This window comes from Erinaceus europaeus, chromosome 1 (assembly GCF_950295315.1).
Source record: "Erinaceus europaeus chromosome 1, mEriEur2.1, whole genome shotgun sequence".
NCBI classification, from domain to species: Eukaryota; Metazoa; Chordata; class Mammalia; order Eulipotyphla; family Erinaceidae; genus Erinaceus; species Erinaceus europaeus.
In genome coordinates, this window is record NC_080162.1 from 209,631,818 (window position 1) to 209,648,333 (window position 16,516).

Below are 16,516 nucleotides of genomic sequence, written 5' to 3' on the forward strand. Positions count from 1 at the left end.
AGAGGGGAGAGAGACAGAGACAGAGAGACACCTGCAGAACTGCTTGACCACTCTTGAAGCTTTCCCCCTGCAGGTGGGAATCGGGGGCTTGAACCTGAGTCTTTGTGCACTGGAATGTGAGCGCTTAACCAGAGGCGTTACTGACTGGCCCCTCTACTGAGTAATTCTAAAGGTCACAGAAGACAACGCTTTTACTAGCATGAAAAATAAACCAACCTTATTAAGTAAAGACAGCTCCAAATTAAAGCTCTGATATATTCAGTCACTCACTCATGAACTGACTGGTCAGTCGTTACCGAGCTGCTGGGGTCCCCTGCGTCTCTGGCCGTCAGATCACGACCCCAGCATGAACTCGCCCCTGCACACACAATGCTCACCTCATGTGTTCTGCAAGCCCTCCTGGATTTGCAGCCTGAGTACTCCTGCTCGCCTCTCTTCTTGAGTGAGTCCTCTCGGGAGTCTAGGGGAGAAGCACGGATGCAATTTTTAATCTCTTCTTTTTTTCCACACACAACCAGTAAATTTAAGTCCATGAATATTCATCTACACACCCACGTCGACAAGCTGTCAGGAGATCCTGCTGGATCTTAAACACAAAACTTTGTGAGTTTCCATGTAGGCTGTGTTTGGATTTGCCCAGATTATTACAATGGTCTATTGATTTACCTCTCAAGTTCCATTTTTTCCAGTTCATCCTTCAGCATACAGTTAAGATAATTCTATTCTTCTCTGAGGAATGGATCTGACCTTCCCATGCCTGTGTCAAAACCATGCTCTCAGTTCTTCCAAAAATAAAATTGAGCATGTCTGGCCTTCTTTTAGAATGTAGAAAACTGGGAAGATGACAGAGCTTACTGTTATAAGCTGAACTATCTGAACAATTTGCGAAATCACAACTTTTCCTGGAAGTACTGGAAAGATAAGTGTGTATGGAAACTGAGCACAGAAATTTCAGAAGAAATAAGGCCCTCCAAGAAGGAATGAGATGGGATTATTCTCAGCAACCACCAAGCGCATGCAAACTAAGTGCTAAAAGTTGCTAAAGGCTAAGCATCCATTCATCCATCATGGTGACTCTAAAGCAAAGAAAGCTGACATCCACATCTAGACTCTCTACAGATCTGCATTGGGTCTTCACAAAAAAAGTCTAGAAAGGTCGGATATATGTCAGAGACATACACTAACTCAAAGAAAGCATTGAATGGCAAGTAAGCAGATGAAAATGCACTCTATGGTTAAGCTGTTAGAGACCAGCACACTTCAATGACGGCTCTTTGGGTCATCCAGGGCCCTACTCAGGCAATTCTGGGATTCCCACACAGACATGATTGGCCTAGACCTCTAACAGATCCCTCTCTCCATTGTTACTGGTCATCTCCACCAGGAACAACATAGCGGACCTCTTGTGGGTCTCTACAGGACTTTGTTCTCAATGTGGATCAACAATGGTAGGGAATGTTCCATTCTCTGAAGGGAGGCTGGGTCAACATACTCTGCCACTTGAGGAAGACAGGTCCTGAAATGCAGCCTGGAATGTTCTAGCTGTGGCCACAGACTGTGAGCTCAGACCTGCAGGGATGCAGAGGTCACACAGGCTCCCTGTGCTGAATACAGGCCCCAGATAAAATCAATGGGGTTTACATTTGACAATATTTATATACTTTTCCCATACCTGGGAGCTATTCGCCTTCCTGATACAGCTTTCTAGTCCTATTTCCAACTCTGACGCTATCTCCCCAGACAATACATTTAGTCTATCTGCATGTTAACTGTCAAGCTCAAGCAAAAATTAGTAAAGTCATGGGCCCCTTGGAGTATACCTAAAATAGACATACAAACTTTTCCAAAATGGAGACCCCAAATCTCATCTGCTCCCTTTAGACTCCTGATTATTAAGCTATTTGTTCTACTTTATATCTTAATGTTTTTTTCAGCCACCAAGTTGCAGATGCTACCATGACACCAACCTGACTTCCCTGGGAGGATGACCTCACCATGTCCTGGAGCCTCCCCTCCCCAGACCCCTGCCCCACTAGGGAAAGACAGAGACAGGCTGGGGGTGTGGATCCACCTGCCAACACCCATGTCCAGTGGAGAAGCAATGACAGAAGCCAGAACTCCCACCTTCTGCTCCCCATAATGACCCTGGGTCCATACTCCCAGGGGGATAAAGAATAGGGCAGATTCCAATATGGAACTCTGGATATGGGATTTGTACCCCTCTTACTCTATGATCTTGTCAATCATTATTAAACCAGTAAAGAAATGAAGATCAAATCACCTTGGGATACCAGCACTGGTGCAGACATATTAAAGACTAGAGTATCCAAGGGAAAGAATTAAAGCATCAAATACTGATGAGAAGAAATAGCAAGTGAAGGTTCATTCATTAATAGAAGAGAATGAAAAATACAAGGTTGTCAATTTCTTACATAATTAAACATATGCTTACATAATCTCTCCGGCATTCACTGGGCTCAATTGAAAACCTCATGTTTTTGCAAATTATGAACAAGTAAGTCATCAACGTTTAAACTATTGTTATCACCCAGAGCCAGAAACAGTCCTGATGACCTTCAGCAATGAATGGAAGGGAGTGAGTGGTCATGGGATATGAGGCAGCACACCTGGTAGAGCACACACCTCACCTGCATTCAAGGCCCTGGGCCCCACCTTCAGTGGGGAAGCTTTGTGAGCTGTGGAGCAGGGCTGCAGGTGTCCTCTCTCTCTCTCGCTCACTCTTGCTCCCACTCTCGCTCTCTCTCTCTACCCCCACCACTTATTTGACTCTGTTGCTATTCAGTAAAGAAAAAAAAAATGAAAGGGAGTTTAAACAGTTAAAATCAATAGATAAAATACAGATAGATCTTGGGATATAGCTATATAATAGGACCTATTAGACATTGGAACTCCAGTGGCGCAATCGGATAGTGCGTGGTACTTATACAGGACCTATTGGACAATTAAAAAAAGGAAAGGGATTTTAAACAGTTAAAATAAATAGATAAAATACAGATAGATCTTGGGATATAGCTATACAATAGGACCTATTAGACAATTAAAAGAATGGACTGTTTATTATGTACACAACTGACAAATATTCAGTGAATTTTGTTAAGTAAATGGATTCAGATGCAAAAGGCTGAGTAGCATATATCTATCTCTATCTCTATCTCTATCTATATGAAATTCTAGAAAAGGTGACACTGTAGCAGCAGGAACCCGGTCAGCCATTCACACAAGGAATCTCCAAAATGACGAGACCCTTGGCAGTTGTCTTCTCTGTTCAGCTGCTACCACCTTGCCGTGGCACTGGCTTTATTGGAAATGATGTGCTGTCTCCAGCTCTCTTTTCAAAGACAGAACTAATGCTAAGGTGAGCATTTTCCTGAATCACAGTCTCTTAACATGTGAAAGATTATTATGATAAAGCTTAGGAAAAACTTTGCATGGTTTTTTATGCTTGGAAAACAGCATTCAGAGTGCGACTACGTACGCAGACTTTAACAGACTCCCCGCCACGATGTTTTCAGGATGTCTGCACGTGGTTACTAGAGCGAGCTCCCTGTCCAAGTCCACCTCCAGCAGGCCTGATATCTGAAATGCCTTTGAGCACCATGATTTTTGTACGCAGTCAGTATTTGTAGTGGGGTTGTAAATATTTTCAGAAATGCAGTAAAGCAGCTACTGCTGAGTGAGAGAGACACAACAACCTTGGGAGGGAAATAATGCCATGTCCCACCAGACATGATGTGGGGCCCTTTTGTCTTTGTTTTAATGGTGTTACTTATATTTGACCACCTGAAACTTCCTAATATCATCCAAATAACCACCAAGTGAGTAAGAAGGAAGTGGTCAGGGCTGGAGAGAGACAGCAAAATGATTTTGCTAAGGACTTTCATGCCTGACACTCCACAATCCCGGGTTCAATTCTCAGCACCAAGGGAAAGAGCCGTCTCTCTGTCACTCATTAAAATAGAACAAGATGTTTGGAGAAAAAGAGTACAGTGCTTTACTCTGGTGTTTTAAATCAGACCAGGAGACATGCCCTGACAACCATTAACACAGCTCTTACCTATTTTTATGTTAGAGATAACAGATTTGTTCTGAATCCAATCTTGAGGGCAGAAAGAAAATTAAAACACAAGGCAACAAGCATATTGCTTCAACGTGTCAAGTTCATAGACAGCGCTGAATGTCTTTGAATCATTCTCTGTCTGTGCGTGGTGTGTGGTGTCTGTCAAGGGCCATAACCAGCATCTCTGTGTTCCCCGTGGTCTCAAGTCTGCCACGGTTCTCACTCCACGGGGGCTCACTGACAAACCTCAGCAACAACAAATAGAGCTCAAACAAGCACAGTTCGAGGAAGAGTCACGCTGGAATCCAGTCACGGCTGGACCTTTTGCTCTCTACACGACCCGCTGCAGATTACTAGAGATCTGACCGTCGCTGTATCTTCTGTAACCTGACGGAGCATAACTGACTGGGTGAGGGTTAGGTGAAATAACCTGAAAACCGCTTAGAGAAAAGAGCAGCGCACGCTAAGTGTGGAGGAGTGGGCAGCACGGTCACTACGCTGGAAGTGCACGGGCACTTGGACTTGCTAAGGCAGCCGCTTGCCCTGCTAGGCCTGGAGGGCCCCCTGGAACTATGCAGGCACCTGCCTGGAGGAAAGAGGAGACATGACTTCCAGTCCTCTGCATCCCCCCTCCTCTTTCTTTGGCGACAGGTCATCGGTGGGCCTTAGCGCTCACACAGTGACCCCACTGCTCATAGTGGCCATACTTTCCTCCTCTCTCTCTCTTTTCTGTTAGAGACAGAGACGAGCTGAGTTAGAGAAAGAGGGAGAGAGGACAAGAGATACATACAGCATTGCTTAACTGATGGTGAAGCTTCCTCCTTGCAGGTGCAGTTCTGGGGTCTGAACCTGGATTCCTCACACGTAGTAAGGAGTCCATTCTTAGCAGCATCCCCCTCCTGGCCCCTACGTCACATCCTTAATCATGCAAATCCTTCTACAAGGCCAGCACCACCCTGATAGCAAAAGCAGAGAGATTCAGCTAAAAAAGAAAAGTGCGGGTCAATATCCTTGATGAACACAGACGCTAAGATATTCAACAGGAGCCAGAGCAGCTGGATACAGCAGTGCGTTAAGAAGACTGTTCACCAATACCAACTAGGCTTTATCCCCTGGATGCAAGACTGGCCTGATCTAAGTAAATCAATAAATGTGATTCACCATTTCAACAAATGTAAAACCAGAAACCATACGCTTATTTCGGTAGATGAAGAAGAAAGTCTAAGACAAGATCCAACACCCACTCATAATCCATTTTTCTTTTAATGTTATCTCTGTAAGACTTCAGCCTGAATTCAAGCCATGGGGGTCTGCTACTAGGTGAAAGTTGTGTTGAAGAAGCAGGACTCGGTTTACCGTCTGACGCCAGCTGCTGCCTGTCACCTTTTAGCCACAGCTGCTGCAAATGACATTCTGAACATTGCCTGCCTGACTATGGGGCAGACCCGCCGGTCAGGAAAATGCCCTGCTGCTGTGGTGACCCCAGCCCAGGTCAGCAGACCCCCACCCCTGAGGCCACGGCGACGCTCACAGGGTCCCCTCTCACTCAGCTGCTGCTCTGAGACTACCTTAGCCCAGGTCAGCAGACCCCCACCCCCGAGGCCACGGTGACACTCACAGGGTCCCCCTCACTCAGCTGCTACTCTGAGGCCACCCCAGCCCAGGTCAGCAGACCCCCACCCCTGAGGCCACGGCGACGCTCACAGGGTCCCCTCTCACTCAGCTGCTGCTCTGAGACTACCTTAGCCCAGGTCAGCAGACCCCCACCCCTGAGGCCACGGTGACACTCACAGGGTCTCCCTCACTCAGCTGCTACTCTGAGGCCACCCCAGCCCAGGTCAGCACACCCCCACCCCCGAGGCCACGGCGATGCTCACAGGGTCCCCTCTCACTCAGCTGCTGCTCTGAGGGCACCCCAGCCCAGGTCAGCAGACCCCCACCCCTGAGGCCACGGCGATGCTCACAGGGTCCCCTCTCACTCAGCTGCTGCTCTGAGGGCACCCCAGCCCAGGTCAGCAGACCCCCACCCCTGAGGCCACGGCGATGCTCACAGGGTCCCCTCTCACTCAGCTGCTGCTCTGAGGGCACCCCAGCCCAGGTCAGCAGACCCCCACCCCCGAGGCCACGGCGATGCTCACAGGGTCCCCTCTCACTCAGCTGCTGCTCTGAGGGCACCCCAGCCCAGGTCAGCAGACCCCCACCCCTGAGGCCACGGCGATGCTCACAGGGTCCCCTCTCACTCAGCTGCTGCTCTGAGGGCACCCCAGCCCAGGTCAGCAGACCCCCACCCCTGAGGCCACGGCGATGCTCACAGGGTCCCCTCTCACTCAGCTGCTGCTCTGAGGGCACCCCAGCCCAGGTCAGCAGACCCCCACCCCCGAGGCCACGGCGATGCTCACAGGGTCCCCTCTCACTCAGCTGCTGCTCTGAGGCCACATGGTGCCGTTTGCTGCCAGAGCTCCCGGCCTTGGGTGCTGGGCTCTGGTCCTGCCCCCTCTCAGCCCGTCCACACTCACTGGCCTCCACCTGAGGCCTCGGTGTCTGCAGATGTCCCAGGTTTGTGGCTTGGATGGTCGTCAACATTTGATGTTGTGGGGGAGAGTCTGCTGTTCTCCATGAGTCTACTGCCACACCTCCCAGAAGCCCTCCATTTCCAAGTTTCTCTGAAACCAGATGGAAAGATTATTTTTCCATCCTGGGAACTCAGCCTCCTTCTCTGTCGCTAAGGTCGTTTTTGCCGTAGATGGAGCTTGGTGACACGCTTCCTTAAGTGCAGATTTACGTCGTGTGTGATGAACCTGCACTGTCACACAGACTAAGGTAGGTATGGGACCTGGTTGGCTGAGCCTGTCCTGAGGAGTCTTTTTCTGCTTGTTCTTATCCTTCAACTTAGTGGCTTTTCCCATACTGGCTTACTGAGAAAACTCTCATCATTCCCACTTCAAGAAGACAGTGTCCAGTTCTCAGAGAACAAACAGGCTTGGAATAGCCCGGTGATTAGAAGCTTATGGACAGAAATGTCTTTTTAAAAAAAATTAATCTGAAAACAAATATTTGCATATCAGTAAGGAGCGCTTTTTTAGTTAGAATAAATAACCATTTGCTTCAGAGAGGACTTTGCTGGGGAATGTGAACTTGCAGGAGTGTTGCTGTCACAGGCCTATCATCCCGAGCTCCGTGTCAGCACACGACACACTCCGCCAACCTCTTGGCCCCCCACCCCAGGGCCCTGGAGTAACTTACCATCTTTGGTTCCCTCTTGCCTTCTCCTGTTAGAGTCCCTGGGTCTCTGGAAATGACAGTATATATGGAAACAATGATAACATCATCCGTCAGAAGTAAAGCAAAGTTACTGTGTCCTCATTTTATTATTTATTTATAAAAAGGAAACCTTGACAAAACCATAGGGTAAGAGGGGTACAACTCCATACAATTCCCACTGCCAGAATACCGTATCCCATCTCCTCCCCCCCATAGCTTTCCTATTCTTTATCCCTCTGGGAGTATGGACCCAGAGCCATTGTTGGATGCAGAAGGTGGAAGGTCTGGCTTCTGTAATTGTTTCCCTGCTGAACATGGGCGTTGGCAGGTGGATCCATACTCCCAGTCTGCCTCTCTCTTTCCCTAGTGGGTTAGGGTTCTGGGGAAGTGGAGCTCCAGGACACATTGGTGGGGTTGTCTGTCCAGGGAAGTCTGGTCGGCATCATGGTAGCTAGCATCTGGAACCTGGTGGCTGAAAAGAGAGTTAACATATAAAGCCAAACAAGTTGTTGACTAATCATGAACCTAAAGGCTGGAATAATGCAGATGAAGAGTTGGGGGGTCCTCCATTTTGTAGATAGCTAGTAGGCATATTTTAGTTATATTCCAAAGGACCTGTGGCTATACTAGTTTTTGTCTTTTTTTTTTCCTTGATCCTGAAATCTGATATGCAGGTGGATCCAAGTTATTGTCTAGGGAGATGATGTCATGGCTGGAAAAGGACCAGAAAGCTGGATCAGGGAAGAGAGCAGCTCCCTAATATGGGAGAGGCGTATAAATATTTTTTACTTTAAACTCTACCTGCAGGGGAGTCGCTTCACAAGTGGTGAAGCAGGTCTACAGGTGTCTTTCATCGCCCTCTCTGCCTTCCAGTCCTCTCTCAATTTCTCTCTATCCTATCCAACAACAACAACAACAGCAATGACAACAACAATAATAACCACAATGATAAGCAACATGGGCAACAAAAAGGGAAAACCCCATTGATTTGATGTGATCTGGGTCCCATATTCAGCTAGGAGTCTATGTGGCCTCTGCATCCCTGTAGGTCTGAGCTCACATTCAGTCGTCATGAGTAGGAACATTCCAAGCTGCCCCAATATCAGGACCCATCTTCCTCAGGTGTAGCATAGAGTATGTTGTCCAGCCTCCCTTCGGAGGATGGAACATTCTCTACCATTGTTGATCCAAGTTGAAAGGTCCTATGGGGGCCCACAAAGGGGTCTGTTTTGTTCTTCCTGATAGAGATGACCAGTAACCCCTTTATCCTTAATGATCACACCTCTCATAGCTGGCACACAATATCAAACTACCGATATAATCAGTGATGATCGGGGGTGGGTGTCGGTGGAAGAGAAATGCTCCTGTGACGTGGACAAGTGAGAACAGAAGGGGACACAAAGCAGAACTTGGCCTGGGTCTGATGTGCTACTCAAAGGAAAGGACTTGGTGGGGTAGGAGGGTCCAAGTTCTGGTGCAAGACAGTGGAGGACCCAAGCTGGGATTGAGAGTTTTGCAGAAGACTGAGAGATTTTACACGTGTTGACAAATGTATTTACTGGGAACCATTCATTCCCCCAACAAAAAACACAATAGTGGGGATGGGGTGGCTTGAGAGATTTGCCTGCTTTCCTTACACTGGCCAGTGGCTCCTTTTAGTGAAATTTAAGATTTCATTTCCCCATGGGAAAATAAAAATACTCCTGTCAACATTTGTGCACAGGTTGTAATATGAAGAGGGATTTACTTTCCTTCCTGTCTTCCTCCCTTCCTTCCTCACTTCTTTCTTTCTGTCCTTCCTCACCTCTTTCCTTCCTTCCTCCCTCCCTCTCTCCCTTCCTCCCTTCCTTCCTTCCTTCCTTCCTTCCTTCCTTTCTTCCTTCCTTCCTTCCTTTCTTCACCCCACAATCCTGATACTATGGCCATTAGTTAAAAAGAAAGGGGGAATTGTTGGTATGCTTCTAATTCTACTTCTAAAAACCTTTTCTGATTCATTTGGTTTAAATCCTCCCTGCCTAACACTGCATTCTATTTATATAACCACTATTAACAAGCACCACCCTCCCTCCAGGACATTGGTGGTTCAGTTGTAGAATTCTTGCCTGCTCTGCCCCCTCTCCTTGTCACACCCTGATTTTCACCAGTCACTTTTCTCTCCTCCCTCTCTGCATCGCATCCTGTTCCCACTGGGCTAGTATATTTATAAGGACAAGATTGTGTGTAGAGTTTAGTTTAGCTCAGCTCGGCTTAGATTGTGCTGCGTCCTGCATGAATAAAGAGATACTGCCTACAGCTCAACCATGAGTCCCTGGTCATCTGTTACCTGCCCGTGAAGCCAGCCCGGCGAAAACAACACTTCCCTTCCTCCTTTCCTCCCTTCCTCCCTTCCTTTCTCCCTTCTTTCCCTTCTCCCTTCCTTCCTTCCTTCCTTCCTCCCTTCCTTCCTTCCTTCCTCCCTTCCTTCCTTCCTTCCTCCCTTCCTTCCTTCCTTCCTCCCTCCCTCCCTTCCTTCCTCCCTTTCTTCCTCCCTTCCTTCTTTCCTTCCTCCCTTTCTTCTTTCTTCCCTTCCTCCCTTCCTCCTTTCCTCCTTTCCTTCCTCCCTTTCTTCATTCCTCCTTTCCTTCTTTCCTTCCTTCCTCCCTCCCTTCCTTCCTTATCACCCAGGTTATCTCTGCGGCCAAGTGCCTGCATGCAGACTCCAATGCTTCTCGTTCTGTTTAATTTTGCCCACCAAAGTCATTCAGCTCATCTCTGGCTTATGATGGTGCTGAGAACTGAATTTGGGCCCTTTGGTGCATGAATCATCAAAATCTTTTTGTTTAACCATCATGTCATCACTCCATCCCAAACCCATGTTCATTTTTTTTCTCCTTTTTCTATTTGGTAGCCAGTGAGAGAAAGAGTGAGATAGAGAAGTCAAGGGAAAGGGAGACAGAGACAGACAGATGGAAAAACACCACAGGCAAAGACCCAGGTTCGAGGCCCAGCCCCCATCTGCTTCTGAAGCTCCCACATCTCAGATGGGGCCTGGGGCTCGAACCTGGGTCTTTGCCTGTGGTGTCACGTGCACTTTCCACCAACTCATTTTGTTTATATCTTCATTAGTATTTACTACTAATTTACTTACTAATTTTTCTTTTCATTTTGAAAGGTATGTAGTGGGTAGGGGTAGATGACATAGTGGTTATGGAAAGTGACTCTCATGCCTGAGGCTCCAAAGTCCCAGGTTCAATCCCATGTACCATCATTAGCCAGCACTAAACAGTGCTAAACAGAAAGAAAGAAAGAAAGAAAGAAAGAAAGAAAGAAAGAAAGAAAGAAAGAAAGAAAAAGATAAAAAGGTATGCAGTCATATCTCACAAGAGTTTTCCTATGACTTCTTTAACAGTTAGCACAATACTTTTATTTCTCTTTTTCCATATGAAATGCTTTCTGACTTTGTGTCATCCTTGTGCAGGGGCCATGCTAGTCTTCTCTGTATCATTTTAATTTTAGCATTTGTGTATCTGAAGTGAGCACTTGAACATTTCTTCATGTGGGTTTAGTCTACCTTCACTGAATGTATCATTCAGGAAAATACATCTTCAGTCCTTGGTCTTTACACATATCCACGTGAGTGAATATTCTATGGAGCCTGACCAGTCCTTTGTCAGATACGCAGCTGGAAAGATAGCTTCTCCTACTCTAGATTTTTCTTTTTATTCTACTTGTAGGGTCTTTTCCAGAGGAAGAATTTAAGATTTTATAAAGTCTTATTTATAAATCGCATCATGCTTTTGGTGCTGACTCTATAACTTTGTGTCAAGTCTTCGATTTTTCATATTATCCCACATTGAATTTGTTTTGTGTCTTTGCAAAAAAAAAATAGCTACATCTATCTGTGTGAATCAATTTCTCACTTTTTCTCTGTCAGTCCCACTTCATCGATCTATATGTCTTTCTATTCCTTAACACTACAGTCATAAATAGATTAATTCTAAAATTGTGTTGCTGGGTACTCCCCTTCCCCAACCTTCTTTTTCAAAACCATTTTAGTTGTTCTAGTTCTTTAGCTCTGCAGATAGATTTTTTGCTCCCATGACGTCTCTGTTATCGTGTTTTCTTCTGATAGCTACTCCTTTTCTTTTCAAACAGTGATGACCTTTCTCTGCCCCTCTGGTGACGCTATATCCCACCACTAAAGTCTTCTACTTTATCAAGATATATTTGTTTTCCCAAGGCTTCACAGACAACCTTTTCTTTCAACTCTGCTTCATAACTGTTTTCATCAATCTTTATTTTTTGGTAACAAGTATTGTGAACTGAATTTATGACTTCACATTCCAGATGACATATTTGGGTGGGAGATTAGAGTTCACTAACTAGAATCATAAGGACACACAGATGCTAAGAACCCTGAGAGGAAGCATGGACTGAGGCTCCAGGCAGTGGCCAAAGCTGAGTTCACACATCACCACCTGCACAGCCCGGGGCTCCACTTTGCACCTGGAGGCAAGAAGCTTCATGTGTGGTAAAGCAGTGCCGCAGGTGAATCTTCCTCTCTCCTGTCTCTGCTTTCTCTCTCAATTTCTCTCCATCCCATCAGATAAAAGGGAGTGAAGGGAAAATTTCTGCTAGAGTGGTAGGTTTGTCGTGCGTTATGAGCCCTAGCAATACCACCAGCGGCGATACAAAGGTAGCGTGAAAAGCCTGTGGACCTCTGAAAGATGTGTGGTGCTGTATAATATATGCCACACACATACACACAGACACACACACTGCAAGTGATGTGTGTGTGTGTGTGTGAGAGAGAGAGAACATGAACACAGCTCGTTGCTCACTGAGTCAGGTCCTTTTATTCCATTTCATTTTATTACTTTATTGAAAAAAAAAAGAAATCCTAGTCAACATTGATCTAAAATCCTAAAAACGATGTCACTATATAATTTATTTTTATTATACTTGTTTCCCAAGAACTCAGGTTCCAAGAAGCTATGTTTCCACGATGTTTCACACTTACTGTGCACACGCACACGTGTGCAGACATAACAGGCACCCCACACATGCAGGCTCCCTCGTCTGCAGAGGCATATTTGTGGCACAGTGGAACCGGCATGATTGGTACTGCCGCCTCGTCCTTGAGTGACTCGTGGCTTCATCCATGTGGCCACACAGAAGAATCTAAGGTTTGAGAAAACAGGGAAAGACAAACATGAGAAAAGGCTCGCAGACATTCAGCCAAACTGAATGTTACATGCCTGACCAAGGGGACACGTCTGCTCAGTTTCTTGGTTCTACTCTTCATGGTTCTAGGTTTGAAGTAGGTAAATGGAAGCCAGTGCCTGGGATGAATGTGGTCAAAGGCATGGTGTGCCCAGAGTCTGCACTGCGTGGTGGCCAGGGATCGCAGCTGTCAGAGAGAACGGCTTTGTACTCACCGACTTAGGTGGAGTCTGTCCATTCATCAGCTCATTCCAGGGAGCCTGGTTTTCATGACTGAATGTTCATGGATCAACTATTTCTGGTGGTTCTGCAAAAACTTTACTTTAAAGTCCCTAATTGCCACAAGTCTGCAACATTGAAAAGACATTGTGCTCACAGAGGCTGGCCTTCAATGTCACGGGGGACATGTCAGAGTCAGGGGCTCTGTCACCTCATCCTTGGGTGTGTCAGTTGTTTTGCCGCAGGTAAGGATTGCAGTTAGGAGTCTACTGTTGGCTTCTAGCTATTCTGAGAGACACTTCCTGCACTTGGCTTCCAAGAAAGGATTCCTTGCTAACTTGGGGGAGGGTTTGGTGTTCAACAAGCACCTTGTGTGTATGTGAGCATACTCCTGTCAGCTTTTCACTTTGTAACACACTGTTGAATCAGTAATATAAATATATTTTAAAAGAGTGATTGAAGTGGTCCTGCATAATCAGACTGGCATTTTACCCTTTTTATGTTTTAAATAACATCCAGTTACACAAGAATACTAAGTAAAATAATTAAGTACCCGTTTAAACAATCTGATGCATGGAGAGAGAGAGAGAGGAAGAGACAGAGAGAGAGAGAACACTACTCATCTCTGGCTTAATGTGTTGTCAGGGATTGAACCTGAACCTGAGGGTTCAGACATTCAGGTATGAAAGTTTTCTGCATAAACACTATCATCTTCCTCATTCTTTAGATGTTTCTTGAGTCATGGAAACACTCAATACATTTTTCTTCATGAGGCAACAGTAGGACTGATTAGACTGAGAGGCAGTAACAATATTTCATAATTAGGTAGTTGACAAATAAGAAAACATGACTATTTTCAGTTAAGAATAGGGATTATGTTTCAGGAGACAGTATCAGATTTAAAAGTGATATTGGGATAAATTCTAACAGTATTTTGATTAGGTGACCTGAGTATAGTGTTGGTCTGAGACAGAGGATTAACAGGCCTTTATGTGCATTCCTAGTAAGGAATCTACTTACTCTATAGTACATTTTTCTGAATGTTCCGTTAGAATGTATTTTGATTTATAGCTAGTTTAGTTTATTTTTTATTAGTTATTTAACAATGATCTGCTTGTTTAATTTCTAAGAATCTCTGGAAATGTCTGCTGTAGTCTTAGAGATATTCTGAACTTCACTCATTTCATTAATTGTTATGATAAAGAACTTTAACTCAGATCTGAGATTATGAGAAGACAAACTTCTCTTGAAGTGCTATCTATATAAAAAAAAATGCTATGCAGAGATGATTATGCTTAGTGTAATAAGAGATGAAAGACACCTACCAGGTGATTTCACTCATATATGAAATCCAGAGATTTAATTCACATGAACTTACCAAAAAATAAGCAGGGCCAGGCAGTAGCACAGCCAGTTAAGTGCAGGTATGCCAATCACAAGGATCAGGTTTGAGTCCCCACTTTCCACCTGCAGGGGACGCTTCACAAGCAGTGTGGCAGATGTGCAAATATCTGTCTTCCTCTCTATCGACCCTTCCCGCAATTTCTCTCTGTCCCGTCAAATAAAAATAAATAAAAAAAATGGCCACTGAGAGTGGCAGGCATCAAGCCCCAGTGATAACCCTGACAGCAATAAAGAAACAAAACAATGCCAGCAAACTGCCCTGACCTGAACACTGAACTCTAGGACCATGTAGATGGAAAGAAGGAAGGAGCTTGCCCCCTGCCCTACGTGCCTCTCATGGTCCGCAGTGGGGAAGTGGGCCTGTGGCAATGGAGAGCAGGCCTGAGTGGTGGTGGTACCCCAAAAGGTGGGGTCTAGCAGGGAGGGGAGGGCTTCCTGGGTCATGGCAGATGGTGGTGGAGGGGCCCAGTTGTGCAGCAAGGGTGCACAGGCCCCAACACCCAGGCCCTCTGGCCCCCAGTTCCTTCGAGCCATGTAGGATCAGGTGGCCCTGCCAGCCAGGCCCGGTCCAGACAGCCAGCACAGTACAGGAGGGCAGGACCTGGGCATTGTGGCAGGTGTGTTTGTCCAGCAGCAGGTGGAGATGGGAAGACCCTGAGGCTACAGGAAGGTGTCCTCCATGTGCCCCCCTTCACCCTCAGGGCTCCTTGGCTGGCCTGGTCCCTCTTGGCCAGCTCTGCCTTGGTTGAAGCAGAGGCTCAGAGCTAGGAGCTGGGCCATGAGAAGGGTCCTTGTCCTCCTCCTCCTTGGTCAGGGAAGCAGTAGGGTCTTTAAGAGCATTGGAGCAATGCCGCAGATGTCTTTTGAACTCTTCTCTCTGTCTTCTGTAAAAAAAATAAAGAAAAAACTATGAGGCACAGAGGCCAAGACACACCTTTATTCTGCCAGGGGCATAGTGCCAGTAAGTGGGACACAGCCTTGGGGTGCAGCAAGCCAACAGGGACACAACCTCACTCACCCAATGGTTTTGGCTGCTGCTTCTTTTATGCACAGAGATAGTACAGCTGGGTGCGATCCAGGACTTGCATGATGCATCATGATTACCTAACAGGGTCCATCTGGAGCGGGACCTTTAGTCAGTGTGTTTCCTCATTACTACATAAGCAGGCAGGCCTGATCCTGGATAGGAAACCCTCTACCTCACATTCTCCATGTCCTATGTTGCTGGGGACTGTAACCATGAACATCAGTTCAGCCCTTGTTTACAATTCAGAAAGAGAATTTCAGTAGTAATTTCCATTTAGTAAAAGTAACAGAGGTTCAGTTTTGAAAAGCAGAAGGGAAAGAAGGGGGCTGAGAGTGAAGGCACTTAGTAGTGCAGCTCTAAAACAGAATTTATGAATTGCGTTGTCAGGAAATCTGAAGAAATACAAAGCTCTCAAATCAATGTGGAGAAATGACTTAAGAAAGAAAGCTATGAACTCTAAGATGGAATGGACTGTGAAATGGAAAGCATGGAGAGAGAGAGAGAGAGAGAGAGAGAGAGAGAGAGAAAGTATTCCAACCAAAGTAATAAGGGTAGGGAGAGTATGGAAGAGAGAAAAACAAAAATAGAAGTCAAAATGACTACATTCTTTGACTTCAAAGTAAAAGGACATAGAAGGTTCAGGGAAAATGGGGCAACTTCAAGATAGTTATGACTCCATTAAAATACAAGTATCAGAGGAATACTAAAGGAAACTACTTGGGACTGCAACAAGGCAGGACTAGAACAACTTCAGGAACCCACCAAATCACAGGTGAATGCAAACACATGTGGTTCCTGGACAAGAGAAGGAACCTAGGGAGAGACTAAGTGGCTGGTAACAGTCTGGCAGTTTACCAGTTGAGACACCACCTCCAGTCTGTTTGACAACAAAAAGACGGCCGAAGGGAGGAGAGAATTCCCCTGAGACTCACCAAATACAACTGTGAGTCTCCACTGCTCTTGCCTTCAGAATCTGGAGCAGCAGTAGGGAGGCCCTGTGCTGATACCAAGCAACAGAGAACTAACAAGGAAATTCAACAGAAGACCTACACCTCGGTGGCCTAGCAATAGGGCTGTGAGACTTTCATTGCATAACCACTGGATTATCTCTGACCCACCCTGCTTTATCTCTTGGTCAGGAGTCAATGACTAAGCTAAGAAGCCTACTTATAGTTTAAAAGCTCTCAGGCTCCCACAGCCTACAGGGAAGAAAGAGAACAAAAGAGGCTCTTAAGCCACTGTGCTCCAACTCAGGGAATTAAAATAATATTGAACCAACTGTCAATTTCAACAACTGTGAACCCTTTAATTACCTAATTTAGATA

At 45.9% G+C, this 16,516-nt stretch overlaps 1 long non-coding RNA gene and 1 other non-coding gene across 2 annotated transcripts in view; both read right to left on the reverse strand.

The window, feature by feature from the left end:
- LOC132541340 (uncharacterized) overlaps positions 1 to 16,516 on the reverse strand; it is a 1,018,351-nt gene that overhangs the window by 393,502 nt on the left and 608,333 nt on the right. The window lies entirely within an intron of this gene.
- On the reverse strand, positions 10,754 to 10,858 carry LOC132542756 (U6 spliceosomal RNA). The gene has a single exon (XR_009553731.1). It is a non-coding gene; the product is annotated as a U6 spliceosomal RNA (small nuclear RNA).